The sequence below is a fragment of the Trematomus bernacchii genome, unplaced genomic scaffold (genome assembly GCF_902827165.1).
Source record: "Trematomus bernacchii unplaced genomic scaffold, fTreBer1.1, whole genome shotgun sequence".
In the NCBI taxonomy this organism is placed as follows: Eukaryota; Metazoa; Chordata; class Actinopteri; order Perciformes; family Nototheniidae; genus Trematomus; species Trematomus bernacchii.
Window position 1 is genome coordinate 2,938,665 of NW_022987710.1, and position 27,488 is coordinate 2,966,152.

Below are 27,488 nucleotides of genomic sequence, written 5' to 3' on the forward strand. Positions count from 1 at the left end.
TTTACCCGGTAACCCCTTCCAACAAACTGTCTAACTCTCAATTATATATATATTATATACTTCACAATTGCATTAAGGTAAACAATCAAATACTACAAGCTTTAATAAATAAATCCAAAAATTAAAGCAAATAAAATGTTCTAAATACAGTAAAAGCATTTGAAGGTGTGATTGGGTTGAACTGAAGGCACTCACCTATAAGATCCAGGGAGGTGTTGAGAGGAGGAACCAGAGAGGCTGCAGACAGGACCGGTGCCTAGGGAATCAAATAAGCTTCCATCAGAGCAAATCCTTTTCTTTGGGTATTTTTTATGTTCGTTATGAAGCATGTCTGCAGGTATATGTACTGCTACCTGGAAACAGTCTAAACCGCACAATTGTAAAACACAATATATGAGCAGTGATTTACATGAAAGCATCACATCCTTAAGCAGCACAAACACGCTCTGTAGTTAGACATACTGTGTTTTGTCTTGTTTTAACCAGTTGGTTTGTGACTGACAGATCTTCCTCTCTGGGCTTACTGAAAGTGCTCTCGATGTTTGTGACAAATATAACTCCTTGTGTACTTGTACAGCCAGCCAGTCATATTTTGGCATTTTAAGTGGGGTGCTGCTCTGAGGTTTTAAGTGATATTACCTAGGTCTTCTTGAGCCATACACTGTCTTGAGATCTTATCCATTGTATCCTTGTCGTGTGATTTTTGACTGAAAAGGCAAAAGGCTAGACCTACTTTGGTTGAACTATGTAGCTGCGTCCCTGCTTTTGACAAATAGGTGTGCGATTGACATGCCAGATTGAATGAACATTTAAAATATTGGTCATGTTGGGTAGGCGTGTTGTTACGTGGGTTGAGGGGCCGTGAGCTCTCAGTGCTCAGGGGCCCCTGGAGGTACTAATCCGGCCTTGCCTAGGTGTGTTCAAACAAGTTATAAAGCACAACACTGGTATATTATAACTTTATAAATTATCCAGCAGATACTGTGTCTCTTGGCATGTGACCAATGTAAGTCCAATTTCTGTCTTTTAAATAAAAGACTACAGCCAGCAAGGTTAGCTTAGCTTAAATACTTGAAACCGGGTGAACGGGACCCCTGGCTCTGTCCAACGGTTATACAATCTGTTGAGCATGGGATCTCCAGGACCCAAAACAATAGTACGATTAAACAAATGTGTGTTGGTGTGATTCAGAGGTGCAGGTATGTCAATTTTGCTATCTCGTGACAGAGGGCTAGTTATTTCCTTGATGTTGTAGTCTATATGTAAAACTGAGCAAAACTGGGGAGAGGTAGCTTCATATTTTATTTTGGCATAACTCTACTCCACAATAATAACATTTCTAAAGTAATGTAGGCAGTTTTTCCTTGAAAGAAGAAAAAAAATGGAATACCGTATAGTGAGAGAGAATGTCTGAAAATTATGATTTCTGCTGAAAGTCAGATCATGAGAAAAACTGCAAGAAAAGGAAGAAAACACAAACAGCTTGTTTCCTCCTTTCTTACTCTCTCTCTCGCTATCTCTCTCTCACATAAACAGACACACATCCACACGGACACACACACACACACACCACACACACACACACACACACACACTGATGCCTCTCCCCAGCCTGCCCCAAGGCTAACACTTGGGAAAGCGTCAGTCTGTCTGCTCATAACTATCTGTCACAGATAACAGTAGGGATAAACACACACACACACACACACACACACACACACACACACACACACACACACACACACACACACACACACACACACACACACACACACACACACACACACACACACACACACACACACACACACACACACACACACACACACACACACACACACACACACACACACACACACACACACACACACACACACACACACACACACACATCCTTGCTCACCCACAAACACGTCCCTGGACAGCTGGTCCACAGACAGACAAGACACTCAGTCTCCAGCCTCATATCAGATGATTGTATGCATTCACTTCAAACACACACTGACAGCCTCCACTCACTGTTATCTTCACGAGAAGCCGCTAAACATCTGTGCACGACCTCAGAGGGGACAGGGTTTGGATTTGTGAAACATATATTTTGAAATAAAAAGACAAAATAAAGGGATCCAAAACACAGACAAGATGTGATGTGGTCAATGCATGTGGGGGAGGGAGGGCGATGTTCATGCAGCAAAGAGCCAATCATGTTCATTTCACAGCTGGTTAGGACTGCCTGTTCTGAAACCAGAGCAAGAGAAAGAGAGAAAAGAAGATACAAACTGGTGCTGCTGTGTGCGGGTATAGAACGTTAAGCTTGAACCTGCACTGTAACAAATAGCTGTAAAAATACGGATTTTCTACAGTAATCTATCGTTTTTAGTAAATACAGATTAACACTGTTAATGTTCATGACTTTGAGGAAAGAAGTATAAACAGTAAGTTACTGTGCTAAATATTACAGTATGATACAGTATTTCTTGTGTTTCAGTTGAGTTTGCTAGAGTTGCTCCATTCTTAAATGTTAAGAAGCCCTGAGACACAGTTTCGTGAAAATTGTTCGGGGGCTATCAGGCTTAACAGGTTAATTCATTTGGAAATAATCCTAGTGCATCAAGATACACCATCTTATTTAGCTTACATTAAACACAAAGTAATTCCTCCAAATGCATACAATATAGAAGATTGAAGATTTTTGTCAAGGTAGAAGGAAGAAGAGGAAGATTCTCAGCTTGGAAACAACCTTGGCAGCACATTGAAGTCGTCATTTTACCACATGCTACATTTCTTCTTCAACTATCAGGATCCATCCTGCTCTTACCAAGGTACTGTAATACCAATTTTGTCAAAGTTAATTTAGCCCAGTTTTAATCTGAAATTACATCGTTTTGAAAGATTTTTGCCAAAATGATTGTCTACTGCTTGCAAATGTTGTAAGTTAACATTAACTTGCTAGCTAGCTAGTTACATGTTTTAACATTTTCTTCTCAGAGCCACAGCATTGAATTCTTAAGTAATCAAACTTTAATTTAGCCTTGTCTGTCCTCAATTGATTTGTTGCAAAACCTACTGTATATGACTAACTGGACTCTTTTTTGCTATTTGTTGTGTGGCTACTTTAACTACAATTTATTTTAGAATGTGCTACGTTGATTGAAATGTGCTCTTCAGTAAACATTTGTTCCTCTTAAGCCCTGAGCCTGTTTTTCAGGTCTCAGGCTCGAAAATGACATTCCCAGAACAAATGACCATATCTTCCCTTCTAAAAGCGTTAAATTAATAATCTTTGTTCTCAAAGTAATGATAAACCTGTGAGTTGGATGTAGAAAAGTCAGAATCAATATAGATGTTTTTTATTTTAAAGAAAATTCAGATTGAACATAGTAAAAAACTGTCAATTATAGTGTCCGTCCAAAAATAATTTTTTACTTATAGTGAAAACCAGTGGTGTAGTGGGCGTTGGACGCGGGGGTACGCCGTACCCCCACTTATTTGAAGCATGATTTTTTTTTTTAACAGTCTAATAAATATAAAATCATTGCCAGTGTTATCAGTTGCAAGTGTGTATTTGTTGTAATAATGACGAAAACATAATAGGCAGATTTCACAGTAATTATAATAAAAACGTAGCTCAAGCATTTATGCAACTTGATTTGAAGTGTGTGTGTGTGAGGGGCAGCACCGTGTGTGTGTGTAGGGTGACCAGGTGTCCCGCTTTGTGCGGGACTGCACACACAGCATTTTTATTATTTGTCCCGCGTCCCACAAATTGAGGCTATGTCCCGCATTTGAGTGACAGTCGCGCAGAAAGGCCGGATCGGTTCGCTGACGGCCGGCACCGCCCTTTATTATTATATTGTTTAAACGGCATCATGTTGAGCTGACAAGCGACACAGAGGTCCACAGTGTACCCCCCCCCCCCCCCCCCCCCCGTTGACAGTTCACGAGCGCGTCCATAGTGTCTCCGTCCACCCAGTAAAAAAATCCCCACTACACCACTGGTGAAAACTACCCTTGGATGATGGGTTAGTAGACTAAAAGCTTTAGGAATCCAAACTATAACATATAATAAGTACCCTGTATCAAGATTGATGCAAAACAAGTGAAATTTGACCTTTTTAGAGAGATTTAGCACAAAAAAAAACACTTCTGGGGTCATTTGGGTGGATTCTCCATATCTCTGGCCCCCCTTGGTCGATTTTGAGGAATGAAATCTCTTTATAACCGCTAGAGCCAATGGAATCGAGGGGAAGTTCTACACTCTTCCCGATGCATCATTTAAGTGTGGTTTCCCTGAATGCACAGGAGCTTTTGATAAGTATTCAGCTCTGTATTAAGTTTAAATCATTTGTACCCACCACATCAATATCTTGTATGCTTTTTCTGGGTTTTTTTAGGTGCTTTGTTGGTATCAACCCAGAAAGGGGAACCGAGGCCTGCCAGGGGAAGGTTGTGTCTCAGAAGACAGGGACATTTGTTTTAGGGTAATAGTTCACATCTATACTCTATAGCTTGAGCCAATGAAAAATAAATAACTTGTCCATGGAAACTATTATATAAGACTTGGCACAAAGTATATTTTTCTTATTGAAGGAAGTCAATTCATTTAAATTCTATATTTAATCTAAACAAATAAATATAGATTTGATCAAACAGTTGTTTCTCATTTAAGAAATACAATTCACAAAAAATTATTTGTTTTATCCAATCAAAAATAAATAGATTTTGTTAAACTATATTTTTCTCATTTAAGGAACATAAACTGAATGTTTAAACTAATCCAAAAAATATAGATTACATCAATAATTCTCATTATACATTGTGATATTTAATAACGGGTTTATTACTTATAAAACAACCATATTTACAGGGTATCTGCATTGATCAAATAAAATGTAACAATTTAAAATAACAAAATAAAACATAGAAAAACCACCTCACAAACATGTTTTTTGGCCATAACTCAGAAGTTCATATGCGATTAATTATGACAAAATTGCACACAAATGTCCAATGAGATACAATTAGGATAAACGGATGCACTGATAAGATTTTGGTGGTTCAAAGGTCAATAGCAATAATAGCGAAAAATCAGACAGACTTGGATGTAAACAGCAACTGATTGGCGGAGGCATTCAACCGCTTCATTCTCCAGGACAGTCACATACGTTTTCTGTGACTCTTTATTGTTTTTATAATTTTCAATGACTGGAAAACTTGGACGTGTGGGAAACCTGAACCAAGCTCTATTGTGGAGCTGGTCATAGAGCTTCTTGACCTTGGTGGGCATGCCTTCCGGGTCCAGCTCCATGAAGACTTTCTGGATATAGTCAAATATCAATTTCAATGTCTTGGGATATTCCTGATTGAGAGCATAAAGGAAGCCTAGGAGAATGGCGACAGCATTTGCGACCAACGCCAATTTATTCACAACCTCTTGTCCCTCAAGTATGATGCCAATGTCTTTGGGTGCAGCTTGTGCATCTCTGATGACGAAGATTGAAATAGTTTCCTGCTGAAGAATTTGTCCAGCCTCTTCCTTCTCCGACACCTGGAAAATAATTTAGGAAAAAAAAAAATCTGAAATTGATGAATAGCCTGATTGTTAGACATATCGTGGACGTCCTGGAAGGCCATAATTGGCTGTAGGCGGCACTGGAAGAAGGCTTGTATCGTGATGCATTGCTTTGGCTCTTGTCTGTAGCTATTGTCTGAGCACGTCTTTAAACGCTACTAGGACTGCCTATTGGTTACTCGCTGTGTTGGTGATATTTGAATTTGACTTGTACTCCGCCCATCCCTTTCTCAATCAAACACTGAAGTCCTGGTCAATGCATTTGTCATGTCACGTCACGCATCGACTACTGTAACGCCATCCTCTCAGGCATTCCCACCAAGCTCATCAATAAACTTCAAATCATACAGAACTCTGCAGCTCGGATCATCACCGGCACCAAGGCCTCAGAACACATCACCCCCATCCTCATCCAACTCCATTGGCTCCCTGTTCAATCCCGTATCAACTTCAAAAACCTACTGCTCACTTACAAAGCCCTACATAACCTGCCCCCCCCCCCCCCTATCTGGCTGACCTTCTTCAGGAGTACACCCCCTCTCGCTCCCTCCGCTCCTCCTCTGCTGATCTGCTAACCGTCCCCACCCCACGCCTCGTCACCATGGGTGCTCGGGCTTTTAGCTGCACTGCTCCCAGACTCTGGAACTCCCTCCCCCCGCACATCCGACAGTCAGACACAATCACCATATTCAAATCCCAATTAAAAATCCACCTGTTTAAATCTGCCTACTCACTGTAGTGCTCCCCATTATGTGTTTCATTTGTGTCCACTTGATTGTCCCCTCCATGATTTCCTGTTTGAGTTTTTATCATGTTCTGTTGCCTATTAGCGTTTTCTTTTATTAACAAATTGTAAATAAAAGTATTTGTAGGACTATTTATATTTTGTTGCATGGTTGAAAACGTTTCGTATCTTGTATTTTGAGGTGATACTGTGACACATAAATAAAAAACAAAACGGTTTTAATTAGGTCAACTAAAATATGCGTCACATCCTGCTATGGTCCCACGCCAGCGCTTTTTCTTGCAGGTGAATAACCTGACACCCGGCTCGATGAGCGAACTATAGATAAATCAAAGAAAATAAAAGTATCAGAGGAACACAGAGGCTTTAATTCTGCGTGGTTAGAGTTATCTGCTTTCACAGCAAACGATGCTGGTTTACCGGTATGTTTGATATGTGGAGAGGAGTTGTCAAAGGTGCTGCAGCCTTTACGTACAGGAGGAAAAACACGGAAGAGGAAGACAGCTGACGATCTTCAGTCATAATTCAATCAGTTAACTATTTTTAGGGTGCAGCTATATGTTTTATTTATTTCAAAGTGGGTCAATTTTAATTGTATTTTTTTTCCTTCAAATGTGCAGAGGACTACCCAAGTGCTGTGTTTAATTTATTTTAAAGTAGGCCTGTTTTTGTCTATGATATAACAATAAATACAACTTTATAAGCTATCAAATATGTTTTGCGGCTCCAGACAAAACAAATTGTTGGAAAAGGGGGCAAAATGGCTCTTTTGGTCAAAAAGAGGCACGTTCACACCGGAGTACTTTTCCCACAATAGTTAATCAGAACTACGATATATTTGCGTTCACACCAAAAAGCCCCAGGAACTAAAGTAGTTCAAATTAGTTCATCTGACCCGCTTTTCAGTCCCTGCAAGAGAGCAGGGACTGTCGTGGGAGAAAATAGTTCATACGTCTGATTGGCTGTGCGGAATGCAAACAACGCCCCGTGAATCTCTAGAATCTTTTTTGAAGGCCGCCATTGTATTTGCTCGCATTAAGCTCAGCACAGCGCACCAACGAGTGGATTACTTTTGTGAAAGCAGTTATTATAGCAACACTAAATAAATCATCGGAGCGGTGGAGTGATGAGGATGTGTCGGCGCTTCTGGCGATTTACTCGGAGGACGCGAAGCGCCGCATTCAGAAGCTTCTACTGAATGCAGGTTCCGTGGCTCAGCAAAGTTAGCAGACCTGGCAAAGTCATGTCGGGACGACTACGAAGGTAAAATAAAATACATGCACTGCACTGTTTTAATCTGCACAATACTGGTCTTAGATGTACTTTTATTTGCTCAGTAGATCGAGCTAGCCATGCTAGAACTTGCTATCATAGGTCCAAGCTGGCTAACAACATCTAGCTAGCTAGCTATTCTCAGCCATGCCCGCTATGAAAACGTTTTGACTTGTGAATAAGTGTGCAATGTTCTGTAATTTGCTTCACTAACTCATGGCACTAATCGTGTGTTTCAGGCGAGGTGTTTCTCTCTGGATTAGAAACTAGTTTTCCCCTCCGGGATATAACGATAATATAACGTTAGCAATTAGCATGCTAGCTGGACATAATGCTACCTCTAACAATACATTGTAGTTGCTATAATTTCAAGTAATTTACAACATTCATTCTACATGTTAATGGTAAAAGCTTAAACAGTTGATTACCTGCATGCCACAAAGACTGATGTTCTAATATTTTTGCACATTTAAGTAGAAATGTAATTGAAATTCTATTTATTTTTCCTTTTTTTTTTATTGATTGTTATAATTGTACTCAGCCATGTTATGTTAGGTGTCAATCCACTTACACTGTAACTACTCTGGCCTTGAAAGAAGGTTACACATCTAACTGATGTCCACTAATCCCTATAAAACAAAGTTCAAGCATACATTAAGCACAAAACAATAAATAAGGGCACTTTGATATTTATTTTTTATTTGATATTATTTGATCCTATCTTATCTTCTACTTTACACCTGCATTTTGTACACCGTCCCTGCCTGCACCATGTCCAATGTTGTCTCTGTTGACAACCTACCAGGCGATTAAACTGATCTTGTATCTTGCTTATTTCTCCTTAGGAACGCGGGCACGGGATGACAGCTTCCTTGACACCATCATGGCGATGGACTGCCGTGCCATGGTCAGCAAGGAGAATGAGGACCTGCGTGCCAAGGAGATGCACGCCGAACGGCTGCTGCATTCACACAAGGCCCAGGAATCGGACGACCAGCTGCTCATGGTGATGCAGCGCCATGCTGACTCGGCGGCGCGCCAGGTGGAGCAACAAAATACCTTTCAGGCTGGGCTTCTGGCAGTGCAAAGCGAGCTGATTAAATCCAACAGGCCTTCAATAAAAAAATAAAGAAAAACTTGTCGTCGTTGATAAACTGTACAATGACTTGTTGGGAGGCGTGTGGTGCAGTGGTCTGATGCGTTGGTGTTCGGATCAGGGGAGCACAGGTTCAAACCCCACTGCAGTCAGCATGTCGTTGTGTCCCTGGGCAAGACACTTCACCCCAAATTGCCTACACCTGGGACAGTTAATTTTGTATTATTGTGACTATATATATGCCACTGTTATTAATACTGACACTTCACTTTGCACTAAGGTGTGTCTGCTGCTGAGCCTATCTATTGTTATTATATATATATATATATATATATATATATATATATATATATATATATATATATATATATATATATATATATGTTTTGATACTACTGACACTTTATTTTATATTGAAAATGTTAACTTCTATTTACATGCATACGACACACCTGGGACAGCGTGATGCTGTTATTGATATTGTCTTGAGTGTGCAATAAAAGAGAACCTACATGGCGATTAAACAGAGCCTGTATCTTACATTTTTCATTACATTTCATGTAACTAAGCTTGCTTCTTTCTCCTCTGACACTTTATCTTTACAGTGACCTGTGTAGCATCCTATACATCACATGTAAGTGATTATTCTGATACCATCATGTTTCATCGGTTATAAACTGGCGAAGCTTTATTTATTGTGGCTTTCAAAAAGATAATTTCATTGTATTTCAGAATGGCGTCCAACACAAGCACTATTTATTTATAGAAAGAGAAATGGTTAAGTTTGTTATTACCAGTGTTATGAGTTCAATATTTTGAATTAATTATAGTAAGGGAACATCTTAGGAGTTAGTGTAGTGAGTTTCAGAGCAGTGTAATAATTATTTGACCTAAAACTAAATGTTTTTATGAACATGACATGGGGATTTGCTAACTTTTGATTTCCCCCATTTTACATGACACAAATGGAGGCCACTATGGGCCACAACTAACACGTAGGTTTCTGTAGGGTTCATGGCAGACGGATGCAGTTGTTCTCAGGAGGATATATAATAAAGGTGTGTTAGCTGCTGAGCCTATTTAGTGTGCATACGACACACCTGGCACAGTTTATTCATTTCACACGTAGCGTAGCGCGTGCATGTCGTCGTCCAATCCTTTTGTCAATCCTTCTTAACCGCCTTCGCTTCCGAATCAGCATTGCTATTGCATTTGACTGGTCGACGATCTGTATTTGTGTTTGCTTAAATAACTCAGACGAAGCTCATGTCTGAGGTCGGAAGGTAAACAGACGCCTCATTTACAGCAAGTGGGCGCGGGAGGTTTTTCTTCTTCTTTTTCTCTCGGTTTTTTGGCGGATTGCAACTTTAAGGTGCATACCGCACCTACTGTACTCGCCGTGAAGTTGTTTGCGGCCTGCCAGTAAACCCAAAGCAGAAGAAGAAGAAGTGACATCAGCGGTTCATTTGCCTAATCCACCCCCAGGAACTCATTTAGGTGTGAACGCGATCTGCTTTAGTTCATCAGAACTAAAAGAGCTCTCATGAACAAAAGTTCTCATGAACTATTGTGGGAAAAGTACTTGGTGTGAACGCGCCTAAGGTTGCAGACCCCTGACCTAGGGAATATAGGTAGTATGTATATATCAAAGACAGACAAATTATATGTGCCTCCAAAAGCGTGTGATTTAGCTTTACGTACATTTGATTACACAAATATATACACTGTATATACATATATATGTATATAAACACACACATATATTGATCCATATTATGAATAAAGTAGTCCACTGGCTCTAAGAATAAAGTCACACTGGGTACTACATGAATAACCTTCAAAGTAAGGCAAGATCCTTGAGTTCTGAAATTGCAGTTAAGTTAACCCAAGTGCCGAAATCAGCGTATTTGTACTGAAGCCGTATTTCATTAGTCAGACCACAGAAATTCTTTATTTCTTGGATGACTTCGTCAACCGAGGATGGGATGCCATCAGGAAGCTCCAGCTTGATGCGACTGTCCTCTTCTAAAATCACCAGGAGCCGCGTGACGCCCGCCATGTTTGGAGATCCTCTGAGTGGGAGGGAAAGAGAGAAGGGTGGGGTTTGGAGAGAGATAAAGAGATATTAGAGATGTGCATTTTTCACGGTTGACTAATGAGTGTGTGCTATGAACAAATAGTTTTACGTGCAACATTAGCTTTTTTGAATTTAAATGATATGATCATTCATGTTAATTACAGTGAAAACACAATGAACCTGCATAATTCATCACATCCACTTTGATTCTGACAGATATTACTTTAGGCAAACCTTAAACTTGAAAATATTGCTTAACATACTGTGCACTTATTTTTCAGCATTTATTATATTGGAAATCACACCACACAGCATCTTATTAACCTGTTAAGCCCGAGAGACCCCGGTACCGGGGCACTGCCGCAACATCTTGCAGGAAACAGTGTCTGAGGGCATGTTCATTTAATAAACTATGAATGTTTTATATCCATGTAACGGGAAGAAACTCATCTAACTGATAATTTTTTTTTTTTTTTAAAAGAAAACCCACAATGCTAACACTGAGCCTCTGAATTAGCAACGAGCGAAAAATGCTAACAGATTACTGCACCGAAAATCACTCACAAAACCTTATTATTTATCTTTTCTCCACATCCATGACATCGATTCACATCGTGAGGTGACACCGAATCGAAGGGTACCCTCATTATCACTGAATTATACGAAATCGCGACGTTATAAACAAAAACGGACATCAAAACAGGTGGCGCTAGCTAAAAATGCTAACATGCTTACCTTGGCTCTGTAGTCTCTCCAAAGTGGTCTTCAATGGCATTAAAACGATAAAAACGCTGCTGAAGTTAATCCATAGGTTAATCCAATGTGTCTGTGTCCCTTTGAAATTATTTCTGATAATCCATAAGCAATAAAACTTTTCCGTTTCCAGATGTCAGAGCTAGAGATAGTTTCACTCTAATGCAAAATTACATGCGCAAAGCCCTCACCTTTTTGTTTCACAATGAGTGTGTGTGGGGGACTCCCCCTTCGATTCTATTGGCTCTAACGGTCAGAAAGAGGTGTCAACCATCAAAATCGACAAAGGGGGGCCAGAGATATGAAAGAAAACCCATTTCCACCCAAATCACCTCAGAGGTGGTTTCTTTTTGCTAAACCTCTCTAAAAAGGTAAAATGTCACTTGTTTTGCATCAATCTTGATACAGGGTACTTATTATATGTTGTACTTTGGATTCCTAAAGCTTTTAGTCTACCTTACTATCCAAGGGTAGTTTTCACTATAAGTAAAAAAGAATTTTTGGACGGACACTATAATTTACAGTTTTTTACAATTTAAAATCTGAATTTTCTTTCAAATAAAAAACATCTATATTGTTCTGACTTTTCTACATCCAACTCACAGGTTTATCATTACTTTGAGAAAAAAGATTATTAATTTAACCCTTTTAGAAGGGAAGATATGGTCATTTGTTCTGGGAATGTCATTTTCTAGCCTGAGACCTGAAAAACAGGCTCAGGGCTTAACAGGTTAAGATAATTACATTATATGCAGGAGTCTTTGAACTGACTGTAAAAATGTTTCCAATAACAAAACAAAAAATCTCTCAGCATGCCAAAAGATAAAAACATGCACTGCAGGTCCAAAAAGCAAGGTAACATTTTTTAACTTGAAGTTGTCTGGAACGCAGCACACAGCTTTACTTCCAACCTCTGTGAAAAAATACTAAGCAGTCCATGACTTATTAAACACTCTACATTCGCCGTCAACCTACGCTTTTAAGCACTCATTCGTAGCAGGGGACTCAAATTGAACCTCCATCTACTACTGCGTTCCACGAACAGAATTAATATCTCCACTAGCAACAACCTCAGCAGGTGACGCTAACATCACTCACCTCAATGTAAAGTGTGACAGGAAGAAGCACACTCACAACAAACACGCCTTCAAAATAAAAGCCAATTTCGGTAATTTCATCGTTTTTTAGCCTCATATGTACATTTGTGTGGTTTGTCTGAGACCTCCCGGGCCAGGCAGAACCATCATGTGGGCCGGGCCTGGCCCGCGGGCCGTCTAATGCCCAGGTATGCTAGCTGCTAGCTAGCTAATAACTAGCTAATTAACGTTACCGCTGTAAAATAAGTCACGGATAAAATTAGTTAACGTATGTAACATTTACCAACATCGACATCACGTAATGTTAGAAAGTGTGTTTGCAGAGAAATGGCAAAATATCTGGCATGGAAATAACAGTATGCTACGAAATACAGCAGCATAATTAAATTGTTGTTTTCACTTACCAGAATGTAATCAGTGGTTGCTCTCTGTCTCTCAGGTGCAGGAAAAGATCAAGCTAACTGTCGTGTGGAAAAATGGCGCTCTTCCTGGGCGGCCTGGGTTGTTTGAAAACGGCTGAAGAGGGTCCTGTTTTGTCGAGATTTCTGTTTAATGCGCATGTGCGGGCATATGCGTAACCTTTAAATTGTATATTCGTCAAAAGGGATATTTCTTAGTTGAGCTCTTAATGAAAAATATTTACATAGATAAATAAAAGGTTGTTGGTTGTAGTTTCCAGCTAAATTGCCACATGTCCATTCTTCCATTATGAGTTTCATCCTATATAAAACTTTTGAATTATTAATGACGTTCGCATTGATTTTCACATCAAGGCCAGTGTCACAGTCTCCCTCTCTTTCAGTTTCATCTCAGCTCATTCCATGCTTTATTGACATGAGACAAGGACCTGATCCACTGACAGAATGTAAGCTTGCAGGCAGGAAGTGGAGCAGAATGCTCCAGACGTCCTCTGCCCTGCAGGACTGTGTTCCCAGTCCACACCAGATCTGACATTTATTTCTCTTTGTTCATATTCAAATCATTGGATACTTTCTTAAATGAGACAGGGACAGTTATGATACCACATATTAAAAGCAGCTTGAGTACATTCATGTAGGGGAGAGCTTGAATGCATCATGCAAAAGCTAGATCTGAACTAGTTCCACATGAGGCTCCTTTCAACACTCATTATGTTCTATTTTAAACTTGTCAGGGTGTTGTACATATGTTGTTTGAATGGACACAACACCATAACAGAAAGTGTTGTTGAAACAAAACTAATAGTGTCATCTGACCCTGGGACAAAAAGACAAACATGCATATTTCCCCAAATGTCTGAACGCTCCTTTAAATTCCACTGCTTATCTGTGGTCATGCTGCAACAGCACTCAGACACACAGGCAGCAGCTGCTCTATCACACCGCTCATCAACAGCATGGTTATAGGAATATAACAGGCCTATTATGATATAACTCCTCATCATGTGATTCTTCATCAGCGCAATGCAACAACCAACAACTGCTTTACACAAAAACTCAGAGAGCAGATATCCACACACACACACACACACACACACACACACACACACACACACACACACACACACACACACACACACACACACACACACACACACACACACACACACACACACACACACACACACACACACACACACACACACACACACACACACACACACACACACACACACACACACACACACACACACACACACACACACACACACACTATTAGGGATGTAACGGTATACGTATTCGTACCGAAAATATTCGGTATGGGCCCTTCGGTCCTGTACCGAAGTGTACCGAACGAATATAACGTTAAACGTAAAAAATTGAGAACGTGAACAACTTTTTGGAAGTAATCTCAGGTGCTGCGTCGCAGCATTCAGAGTAATTTGCTCACATTGGGTTCAATGCCTCATAGAGCGACCAAGTCATTTCATTGGACGAGAGGCATACTATGAGAGCTGGTCACAGGGATGCGTTCAAATGTAATCAGTAATTTGAGGAACTGTCGAAATGGCGAACGCAGATAAAGTTGAGCTCGAAAATCCTCCAGCATCATTGAAGTCTCCGGTTTGGGAACATTTTGTTTTCGCAGTTACGTAAAAGGATGACGGACAAAGACAGGTGGACCGAACCAAAGCTGTTTGTCGGCATTGTTCAACTAAAATTGGTTACGCAGCGGCGGTTGGCAATACATCAAACTTGCACATTCATTTGAAAAGGCATCACCCGAACGTGAATATCACCGGTACCAAAAGAAAAATGACTGAAGTGCAAACCCAACTCCAACTAGCATTTAAGCCTCCACCACTCGCAAAAAGTTCAGACTGAGCCAAAGCTATTACAAACGCCAAATATCTTTATGTTGCCATGTTAGCAAAGCGCTACCTGGCTGTATCTGCTACCACTGTCCCTAGCGAGAGGGTGTTCTCCAGAGCAGGAGACATTGTTAGTGCCAGCAGATCTGCCCTTTCGGCAAGCAATGTGGACAAGTTAATTTTTCTTTAAAAAAACATGAAAATACAATGACAAGCCTAATGTCAAGCTGGCTGCTTAGGTGAGTACTAGTACAGTACAGTTCAAGTACAGATTATTTAAGTTCATCGAAATGCTATGGGCTCAGAACAGTCTCATAATACACACATGCACACAGAAGGATTCACACTTGTATTTCATGATCCACAAAAGGATTCACACTTGTATTTCCGGATCCACACTTGTGTTTTTCAATGCACACACAAATGTGTTCCGTTTCATATACATGTAAATAAAATCCAAATACAGAAAAAAGTTTTACATATGTATCTTTGATCCTCACATATTTGTTTTCCGTTTAAAACCGCTGCACCTACAAACACAAACCGCTTTCTGTGCATGGATCGCTGTGCATTCGTGTGTGGGTTTTTTGAGACTCCCCTGACGGTCACCCGATTCGTACTTGTAATTTTTTCTATCTATAGCCAATCAGATGTCTCCTCAATTCTAAGCCAATCACATGAGCGCGCCCCCACGAGGGTAGATTTCTTGCGTTCATGACGTAGCGCTTCATGTACGCATTTTGCGCTGTCCGGAGCTGACAGGTCCATGGAGCCTGCCTGCAGGCGCTAATCTCAGGACACTTCCACTCTCAGTACATTGCGACTTTCCGAACAGGAAATGCACGCAAATACAAGCCTTTATATTATTAAGGTACAGTGCCATTTTCCGAACCATTAATGAATGCTTGTGTACATAAAAACGGCAGGCAAAACCGTTTTAAATGTGTGTTTCCTGTATGGCGAATACAGCTGCTTTATTTATGTCTGTATGAAGTTGTTGTGAGTGTGGAGGGAGCAGCTACAGGTTAGCTTAGCCTAATCGATCAGTGCACTACGAAGCCAGTGCTAGACAGTGAACTGTCAACGGGGGGAGCCCCGCCGGTCATTATCGGCCGATATTCACTCTTAATAGTTTGATCGGTGCTCTCTATAAAGGCCGATCAGGAGAGCTGGATCTGATCGATATGGACATAAACGCAAGTGAAGTTTTAGCGAGCTGCATGAGAAACTGACGGGCTGTCAGGAGAGAGGGAGGGAGAGAGGAAAAGAGGGGATCCGTTACTCCCGTGTTATTAGCCATATCCGGTCATAGTCCGGTAATTACCTGCTAACGGAAACTCTGCTACACAATTCTTATTATTATTATTATTGAAACATGACCGGTAAGTTTCAAATTTGTCCGGTAAAATTAATTCTGTCCGCGGAAACCCTGCTCCGGACAGTGCAAAATGCGTATATGAAGTGTCATGGAACGCAATAAATCATACCCTCGTGGGGACGCGCTCATGTGATTGGCTTAGAATTGAGGAGACATCTGATTGGCTATAGATAGAAAAAATTACAAGTACGAATCGGGTGACCGTCAGGGGAGTCTCAAAAAACCCACACACGGATGCACAGCGATCCATGCACAGAAAGCGGTTTGTGTTTGCAGGTTCAGGGGATTTATACGGAAAACAAATATGTGAGGATCAAAAATACATATGTAAAACTTTTTTCTGTATTTGGATTTTATTTACATGTATATGAAACGGAACACATTTGTGTGTGCATTGAAAAACACAAGTGTGGATCCGGAAATACAAGTGTGAATCCTTTTGCGGATCATGAAATACAAGTGTGAATCCTTCTGTGTGCATGTGTGTATTATGAGACTGTTCTGAGACCATGAAATGCTGCACCTTAATGTTTATTTTATTATATTTTGTATTTATTTGAGTGAATATTCACAGTTTAATAATAATTAAAAACCCAAAACAAATATGTTATGCTTTGTGAGTACTAGTACAGTAAAGTTCAAATACAGATTATTTCAGTTCATCGAAATGCTGCACCTTAATGTTTATTTTATTATATTTTGTATTTATTTGAGTGAATACATTATTCACAGTTTAATAATAATTAAAAACCCCCAAAAAATATTTTATGTTTTGTGATAATTGTTTCTGCTGTACCGAAAACGTACAGAACCGTGACCTAAAAACCGAGGTACGTACCGAACCGAAATGTTTGTGAACCGTTACACCCCTACAATGTATACATCACTTCAGGGGACATTACATTGACTTACTGTACATTCATTTCCTAGAGACTTATCCTAACCTTAACCATAACCAACACATGCCTAACCCTAACCCTTACCCTAACTGTTAACAGAGTAAGCTTTACGTTCATTGCTGTTTAGCATCCAAATAAGCGGAGGAATAACAAAGCATTCGAGACAGTGGCATTTCATTCAACGGACACTCCCATTGGAGGCGTGGCTTTATTTATACCCGTCATTGAACATTAACCTGGTTCACTATTGGCTTCCAGCCATGCACAACAAATCACAAACACAAATTGGTAACACATTTACCTGAATGTTAACACCCCCACTTGATATCAGATTTGTGGTCTTTTAACAAAAAAACATTATAAGGTTCTCTAACTTACAGAAATTATTACTTTTGCTTACAGGCATTATTACTCTCCAAACATAAACTTTGCAAACTTAATCAACTTAAACTTTGGTGCAGGTTTTGTCATAACATCTGCCACCATCTGGTCTGTTGGACAATAAATCAGATTTGTTTTCCCCCCCTTCCACAGTTGACCTCAGAAAATGATACTTAATGTCAATATGCTTGCATCTCTGTCTGTTAACAGGATTATTTGCCAACGCTATTGTGCCCTGGTTGTCTTCGTAAATCTTAGGTAGTGTATATTCACATTTGTCAATGCCCTCTAGTAGTTGTATTAAGTACATACACTCCTGCATAGTAGCTGCTAAAGCCATATACTCGGCTTCACAAGTTGATAAAGCGACAGTTGGCTGCTTTTTGGTTTTCCAGGAAACCAGTGGCCCGCTCTCATTAAGGCTAACACAATAACCTGACAGACGTAGTCTGTCGGTTAGATCAGCAGCCCAATCTGCATCGCTGTATGCTTGTAAACCCAGTTTTTCACTCTTACATTTCCGGTAACACAGTTCCCTGTCGAGTGTTTTACAGTAGTCCATTGCTCTTCTGTCGGCTCAGAAAAATACTGGGACAGTTTACTGACAACAAAACTCAAATCAGGTCTTGTGCACATAGCCAGGTAGATTAGCTACCTCTGTACATTCTAACATCCTTCATCGGTACAGCATCATCTAAGTAGTGCAGTTTTTGCTCACAAGGTGTCGCTCTTGGTTTACAATCCTGCATGTTAAACCTTTCAAGTATTTTGTTCACATATTTCTTCTGTGACATTTTTACACATGAATCAGTTTGATCAAAATCAATGCCAAGGAAATGTTTTAGTTTCCCCAAGTCTTTCATCCTGAATTTAGCTGTGAGCATCTCTTTAACAACTTTCAATGCATTGTCATCACTAGCTGCAATGATTATATCATCAAACCATATTATCATTATCACTTTCCAGTTTTCTGTTTCTTTTGTGTAAACACAATGGTCAGCAGGGTTCTGTAGGAACTCATTTTCACTCAGATACTCATGCAGCATTTTGTTCCAATTTCTGCCTGACTGTTTAAGCCCATATAGTGACTTTTCTAGCTTGTACACCAACTTTTCACCTTTACTGGATTTTACCTCAAAACCTTCTGGCTGTTCCATGTATATCTCACAGTCTATTGGTGCATGTAGGTAAGCAGTTTTAACATCCATTTGGTGTAAAATCTGATTTTCCTGTGCTGCTTTTTGCATTAACACTCTGATACTGGTGAGGTTAGTGGCAGGTGAAAATGTCTCATCATAGTTTTCACCCCTCTTCTGACTGTATCCCTTGGCTACATATCGTGCCTTGTATCTTTCGGACCCATCAACATTGGTTTTGATATCATACACCCATTTACCCCCCACTGCCCTTGGTCAGGATAAATGTGTCATTTTCTTTTAGTGATTGCATTTCCTCACCCATTGCAATAACCCATTGTTTTGACTCTGATGAAGTTACAGCTTCCCTAAATGTTAAAGGGATATTGCACATTAATCTGTAACAATAGTCAATATTTGTCAGTAGCTGATCCTCACTTTCCTTACCACATACACTGTCACATAAGTAAGCTGGCTTCTTCCTCACTCTTGAAGGATAACGCCTAAGCTCACTGTTGTCGTCTTCTGTCTCTGTTACCACAGGTATAGATACTGGACTAACGTTAGTATCCCGCTTGATTTTGCCAGATTTGTTCTGTACCTCAAAGTCATCATCAGAGACGGTTTCTGTTTGTGTTTCTCTTTCTGCATTGGTCTTGGTCACAAACTTCACAAGTCTAGATTTTTGCATTTTTCCACTGTGAGGGAAATGGACCATGTAGGCTGGACTATTTTTGTCATATCCAACAAAAATTCCCTTTTCACACCTTGAGTCCAGTTTCTTTTTGTCTTGCTTATAGGCATAGCACACTGACCCAAACTTGTGCATTCTGGACAGGTTAGGCCGTCTATCTGTCAACATAAAGTAAGGTGTCTGTTTTGTGCATTTGTTGTTAAAGCATCTATTCCTTACTACAGCTGCTGTCTGTACTGCATGGGTCCACATACTTTTTGGCATCTCATTTTCCATAAGCATGCACCTGGCCATGTCAAATGGTGAGCGCCAATTCCGCTCAGCAGTGCCATTTTGATGTAGGGAATACGGTGCTGACTTTTCATGTCTTATCTTATTACTGCATAGTAATGCTTGGTAATGTTTCCCTGTGAACTCTGTGCCATTGTCTGACCTGATACATTTTACTTTCCCGTATAGGGCTGTATCGGCCAGAAATCTCTCTGTTGCTTGCACTGTGTCACTCTTGTTTTTAAGGAAATACACAAACACTGCACTGGAGTAATCGTCTGTGAATGATAAAGCATACTTAAAGCCTTCTCTGGATTGCGGATCTATTGGTCCTGCTATATCTGTGTGCACCAACTCTAGAGCTGCTTTGGCTCTTACATCAGGCTCCCTGTTCCTGGTTTGGGTAAACTTCCCTTTAGTGCATACATCACAATATGGAGGTTTGTTTACCTTACCCTTAACTGACATGCCATTAACAACATTCTGTAACTTATATAATCATAATTACAGTGTCCTAGGATCTCATGCCATGTCTGTAAATCATAACACCTGTTGCATTGGTCATCACATTCATCATTTACTGTGTTCAAGAAATAAAGTCTGTTCAATTCATAAATGTGAAAATGTGTACCGTCTTTGTGTTGCAGGACATCTTTGCCCTGCTTGAAGGTTACCGTTGCTCCATTGGTAGTAGCTGCTTTCACAGAAAAGATTTCTTGGGGGTATGATGGGATGTACAACGCCTTCTTCAGAGTTGTTTTGTATCTGTTCCCCATGCTGTCTACCATAATAACCACAGCGTCCCCTCTTCCTTCTGCTACACCATTGCACCTGGTACCATCAGCTAATTCCACACAGTGGGTTTCAGCCCGGAAGTCATCATCAAACCTCTTGAACTTTGTTACATCCGTGACGATATGTGAAGTCGCCCGTGTCCACCATCAGTCCTCTCTCTGTGATACTGCACCCTGGCTGGACCTTGTTGTCCACGTCGTTGACTCGGAAAGCATACTCCTCGCCAGTCGTTTCATCCGAAGCTTTCCGCGCGTCGTCCTCCCATCGCTGCTTCCGCCTGCAGGCTGCATCCCGATGCGTGTTGCTTTTACAATGACTGCACCACAGCTTATGTTGGCACGTTCTGGCCTTGTGTCCACTCAGGCCGCATCTGTAACAAACAATGTCTGCACACTTGGTTCCTTTATCCCATGCTCTTGGTACAGAGGGTCGTCTCGCTCTCAACTGCTCCCGCGCCCTCATGACGTTGTCCACTGGTGGCGGTGTGCGCATTCGCTCAGTGTCCTCATAGCTGCGGAGCTTATTCTTAAATTCAGCAAAACGTATTGTCTCGTCAATTTGCGTGATGTGTATGGCGAATGGTTTAAATCAGGGATTTTCAAAGTGTGGGAAGGTGAGCCTCCCCTCAGAGAACATAAGAACAGCCGTGCCCCCCCTCCCAATTATTATTGCTATTATTATTATTGTTGTTGTTGCTATAATGCAGGGGTATTCAATTGCATTTCAAAGAGGTCCAGTAAGAGAAAATGTCATTAAATGCTCTGTTTTCGCTGTCTACCTTCCGCCATTTGAAATTACTCCGACTGTTTCTCTCCTCTTGTCTCGTCTGTGTGTGTGTGTTTGAATCTATCGTGCTGACTCACTGACTGCACCGATTTGATTGGCTGACTAGCGTCACCTCCTTAAAACATTAAAACCTTTTTATCTTTATGTTTTAAACAGATTGTACAAAACTCCCCCACTACTTGGACTATTCCTTGCACCCCTCTAGAATAAGCCCGAATGGTCTCAACCATATTGCATCAGTAACGTGCACTTGTTGTTATAACAAGATCGCAAGGACGGTGGTAGCGATCGGACAATTGAGTGTTGTTCAGTTTGTGTGTTGTGGAACATGCGTGTCCGTGCAGGAAAATATACCACACACCCAATTACAATTGCATGTTCAATTTACTACCCTGGAAGTTAATAAAGTTGTTAAAGTTGGAATAGCCGGTGGACAGCCGTTCTTCCTTGCATGTCAGTCGCCGACACCTTCTTACAGAGGACAGGCAAATCTAGCTGCAGCACGACCCGTATATTTTCGCACGCCGTGTTCTCAATACATATTTTTTTAACATTTTTAACATTTTCAACATCGTGGATACATCCTTATATGCTCCCGGCAACACACTGAACGTCAACTGTGCCTCCTTATTACACTCACCCCTACTTTAGTGGGAACAATGAGTCTGCGTCTTTGATGCACACAGGAATAAACGCAGATCATCCTCTGGCTGCAGCCTTGACCGGCACTTGCTTTTGATCAAAGTCAATGCGGAAAACCCGCACTCACACAGGTAGTGGAGGTGAAGGGAATGAGCACTTTTACAGCCTTTTTGGCGAGGTGGGGGAACTCGGTCTCCACAGACAGCCAAAAGTGGGCAAGTGTCACTTTACTCGTCTTTTTCTCGTTATTTTGTTTCTCCCTGAAGCTCTCTGGCGCCCCCCAGGGGAGGCGCGCCTCACACTTTGAAAACCACTGGTTTAAATTATTCTGGCAGTCCCTTCAAAACCATTGCTACAAGAAGCCCATCACTTAATTTCTCCTCCGCGTTTCTCAAAGCGGTGATGGCGGTCTCTGCACGTATTATATACTCCGTCACACTTTCACTGCTTGACTTTAGGAGTGATGTCAGTTCAGTATATAGGCTGATAATACGTGGCTTACCTGTGCCAGCATAATAGTCTCTTAAAATCTTCAATGCCTGCCGACCATTATCCGCCGCCTCCCTCATTACAAGGGACACATTTTTTTCATCCAGAAATTTGATCATGTTTCCCTTCATCGTCCGCCTCTTCATCTTCCTCAATTATGTCCGTAGGCCTCCTTAACCTGTTAAGCCCTGAGCCTGTTTTTCAGGTCTCAGGCTCGAAAATGACATTCCCAGAACAAATGACCATATCTTCCCTTCTAAAAGGGTTAAATTAATAATCTTTTGTCTCAAAGTAATGATAAACCTGTGAGTTGGATGTAGAAAAGTCAGAATCAATATAGATGTTTTTTTATTTTAAAGAAAATTCAGATTGAACATAGTAAAAAACTGTAAATTATAGTGTCCGTCCAAAGATTCTTTTTTACTTATAGTGAAAACTACCCTTGGATGATGGGTTAGTAGACTAAAAGCTTTAGGAATCCAAAGTACAACATATAATAAGTACCCTGTATCAAGATTGATGCAAAACAAGTGACATTTGACCTTTTTAGAGAGATTTAGCAAAAAACACTCCACCTCTGAGGTGATTTGGGTGGAAATTTTTTTTTTTTTCATATCTCTGGAACCCATTGGTCGATTTTGATGGTTGACACCTCTTTCTGGCCGTTAGAGCCAATATAATCGAAGGGGGAGTCCCCCACACACACTCATTGTGAAACAAAAAGGTGGGGGCTTTGCGCATGTAATTTTGCATTAGAGTGAAGCTACAGTCTAGCTCTGACATCTAGAAACGTAAAAGCATGGATTAACCGTTTTATTGCTCATGGATTATCAGAAATCCAGCCATGCACAACAAATCACAAACCTGAATGTTAACACTAACCCTAACCAAGTCTTCACCCTAAAATTAATGATTCCCCTCATGGGGACCTCCATTATGTCCCCATAAGGGAGGCGAGTCTCCACACGTGAATGTGTAAACAGATTTAGGTCCCCACAAGGATAGTAATGCTAGGCCACACACACACACACACACACACACACACACACACACACACACACACACACACACACACACACACACACACACACACACACACACACACACACACACACACACACACACACACACACACACACACACACACACACACACACACACACACACACACACACCACACACACACACACACACACACCACACACACACACACACACACACACACACACACACACACACACACACACACACACACACACACACACACACACACACACACACACACACACACACACACAGAAGTGCAGCAACACAACGGTGGTCAAATTTAGATTTGTTGTGAACAAAATAATATTATTGCTTTTAACTAACCTAATACAGCTATGTGAAATTTGTTGACATAAACCACTTAAGTAACATTAATTAACAACATTTCAGTAGTGCTGCTTCCTGTTTTCTCCACTGAAGGTCACTCCAGATGATATGGCGATACATTTGTCCATTTTAAGGGCATTCATTAATGCAATGTGTACATCTTTTAAAACTTTTAATGGATATCAATCAAGGAACAGCATTATGTTTTCTTTACTGGAAGGACAATCTAAAGGGCATTGCGTCATGTGTTTTCTTCCATAATAAGGGAACCAATTAATGCTTGAGGATCCACGGTACTGCCTCCATCTTTTTCCCTCTGTGTTTGTGTTTGTCTGTCTGTGTGTCTGTCTCCCTGGCTGGTCGTGGTTGACCTACATTTGGATTCCCGCCTCAGCTGCTGCTCTCACTGATTGCCACTAATCACCTGCACCTGTATAAAGTCCCGGTTCTCATCCTCAGTCTTCGCCAGTTCGTCGTATAACCTACAGTGGTAAACGTCTAGGCTGACTTTGCTCTTAGCTTAGTTACTTTTTGATACTCCTTCTGAGATTTTTTCGCCACTCTAATCCTGCTCTTTCCCGTTCCAGATCAACGTACCTGCCCCTCCGCCTGCCACGTCCAGCCACCTCTCTCGTTTGCCCTGCTCCTCGTCTCCCCTCTCTGTGCAGTCTGCTCCCTCTCCAACTCCTTGACTCTAACTGGTTCTCAATAAAGCCGTTTGATAACTTCACTACAGTTTCTGTCTTCAGAGCTTGCTCAGCGGGTTCTCTCCAGTCGCTCCACGTGAGCTTAACAGTACGAACTGGCCAGGATGTACCCCGCAAACACTGGGTCAGATCCCGCCACAGTCCATCATGCCCTGTCCAGTCAGGGCACCCTTCTGGGTCAACACAACCAGCTCATCCGGGCATTAGTCACGAGCAATCAAGCCATGGCTCATCATGTCTTGGAGTTAGCATGCCAGATCTCTGCCCTGACTACGTCTGCCTCGGCCGCTGCTTCTCCTGCTGCTTCTCCTGCTGCTTCTCCTGCCACTCCCAAACCTGCACCTACTTCAACTGCACGCCACCGACCCAGAGCCGTTCCACGGTGAAGAGGAGAAATGCAGAGGGTTTCTTTTCCAGTGCAACAAGGTATTTCACCAGCGTACGGTTTCGTTTTCATCTGATGTCACCAAGATTAATTATGTGGTGAGTTTGCTCCGTGGCAAGGCTTTAACCTGGGGAGAGGCTTTAAGTTAATCTGTGTATTATGACTCTCTGTCTTTCGAGTGTATTTCAGATCAGTTATCAGCCGTGTTTGATCACCCCAATTATTCAGGCTCAGCTGCTAATTGTCTGCTCAGTTTACAACAGGGAAACCGGACTGTGGCCGAATATTCCATGGAGTTTCATACACTTGCTGCAGAGGCCCGATGGGACGACGTGGCTCTAAATGCAGTGAAGTGAGAGGTTTAAAGGATCAGCTCAGGGATGAATTGGCAGCTCGAGATGAGCTAGCAGACCTTCAAGCTCTGATTTCCCTTGTGTCTCGCCTGGACTGTTGTTTGCGGGAGTGCCGTGCTGAGCGGACACAGCGTTCTCCACCAGCATCGCACGGTAAGCCCAGTCTCTTCACCTACTCTGCTCCCTCTGTGTTTCAGCCCCCCGCCCCCTTCTCACTGCCCAGCGTGCCCACCACTTCTAAGGAGGAGGCTATGCAACTGGGACGTGCTAAACTTTCACCGGAGGAGCGTCAGCGTTGGACGATTTCTGGTCAGTGCATGTATTGTGGCCACCCTGGGCATTTGGTTGCCAACTGCCCGGTGCGGCCAAACGTGGGAGCTCGTCAGTGAGATTGTCCTGACGAGCCCACAGCCTTCATCTCAACCCTCGTCTCTGAGCCATTTTCTTATTTCCGCCAAGATCTGTGTTAACACCTTGCCCCTCCAAGCCCTCATCGATTCAGGTGCAGTTTCTTGGACCGGGAGCTAGCAAAACAGCTGGGACTCCTTTTGATGATCCTTTGACAGCATATGCACTAAATGGGCAAAGAATCTCCACGATAACTGAACAGACTTACCCTGTGACACTGACAACCACAGAGAGCTCATCCAGTTTAAGGTAATCTCTGCACCATCTACACCTCTGGTTTCGGGTTATCCTTGGCTTCGCACCCACAACCCAGACATTGACTGGGCTGGAGGTAAAATCATTGAATGGGATCAATACTGTCTCTCTGTTTGTTATCTGCCTTGCCATCTGTCTCTGTCCCCCCCCCCATTCCTGCCTCCTACTCTGCTGCTCCTGTAGACCTAACTGGTGTTCCTGCGACCTACCACAAGCTATATATCACATACTCTGTGGCTGCTGGGATAATTCGTCCTTCCTCCTGCCCCCTGGGTGCTTGGTTCTTCTTCGCGAAGAAAGATAAGTCACTTTGACCTTGCATAGACTTTTGTGGCAATAGTTTTCTTGGACCACAGAAGCTAATGAGGCTATTCTCAAACTCAAGTCCCTGTTCACCTCTGCCCCCATCCTCACCCAGCCAGATCCTGGTAAGCAGTTTACAAACACACTGCTGGCCCCAGTGATCACCTACATCCTTGTGCTTTCTTTTCACGCCGTCTCTCTCCAGCAGAGCGTAACTATGATGTGGGTAACAGGGAGCTTCTGGCAGTGAAGCTGGCGTTAGAGGAGTGGAGACACTGGCTTAAGCCCTGAGCTATAATCCAAACTATAACATATAATAAGTACCCTGTATCAAGATTGATGCAAAACAAGTTAAATTTGACCTTTTTAGAGAGGTTTAGAAAAAGTAGGTCCAGGCGGACTCACCTTTGGGTGTATTTGCCGTATCTCTGGAACCCATTGGTCGATTTGGGTGATTGACACCTCTTTGTAACAGTTAGAGCTAATAGAATCGAGGGGAAGTGCCTAAATCCATCTAAACATTACCATTGATGAGTTAGAATGATGCGCACGCAGCTTGCCCAAAACCGGAAGCTCCGTTACACTCTATATGAAAAATGCGTTTATTGCCATAAATGTTATGATGGATTATCAGTAATCAATTCAAAGTGACACAGAGACATTGGATTAACCTTCAGCAGCTTTTATATGTGTTTTAATGCCCTGAACACAACTTCTGATCAGAAAACAGCAAAGGTAAGACGTATTTGCCGTTTTGGCCCTGTAAAGTGAAGTTGTTTGTTGTCTTTGGTGTTAGACTTGTGTTTCGTTTAGGTAAAAATGGTTAATATTGTCTGATAGCTGAGTTTCTTCCCGTTAAATGGGTATGACACATTAATAGGTTGTTAAATGTTAAGAAAAAGTAGAAGGATGGGTGCGGTAGGAAGTGAAGGGACATAAGACACACACAGTGTATGTTACAAAAAAACAACCTGTTGTAGCCTAGTTAAAAAGATATATAGATATTATAATTATGATATCATTTATATTTGAACTGTTTCAGCAGTCATTTTGCAGCACCTCTGGCTCTAATATCTCATCAGCAGTGAAATTAAGTATCTTCCCTTGACTGTGCCTGCTTGCAGTGCATTTCATAGAAACCACATGCTAGTACCCTGCTAATAATTCAGATCGATGCCACTTTTAAAACAACAAAGCACAGAGTTCAGCAGTTTCCTCTATTATATAAAATATCTGCTGGGTTTCAGCCGGCAGCAGCTGAAGAGGCAAACACTGGTCCAAAACCTGCTATAAATATTTTAGTACGCCATAAGCTGTTCCATCAATGTAAA

General features: G+C 41.5%; 1 protein-coding gene across 2 annotated transcripts in view; it reads right to left on the reverse strand.

The window, feature by feature from the left end:
* The window catches only part of dok4 (docking protein 4), a 134,117-nt gene that overhangs the window by 83,729 nt on the left and 22,900 nt on the right, over positions 1 to 27,488 (reverse strand). For both annotated transcript variants that reach the window (XM_034140972.1, XM_034140971.1), the window contains exon 2: positions 196 to 256. The gene's annotated coding sequence lies outside the window, so the exon portion shown is untranslated. The remainder of the gene's footprint in view (positions 1 to 195; positions 257 to 27,488) is intronic.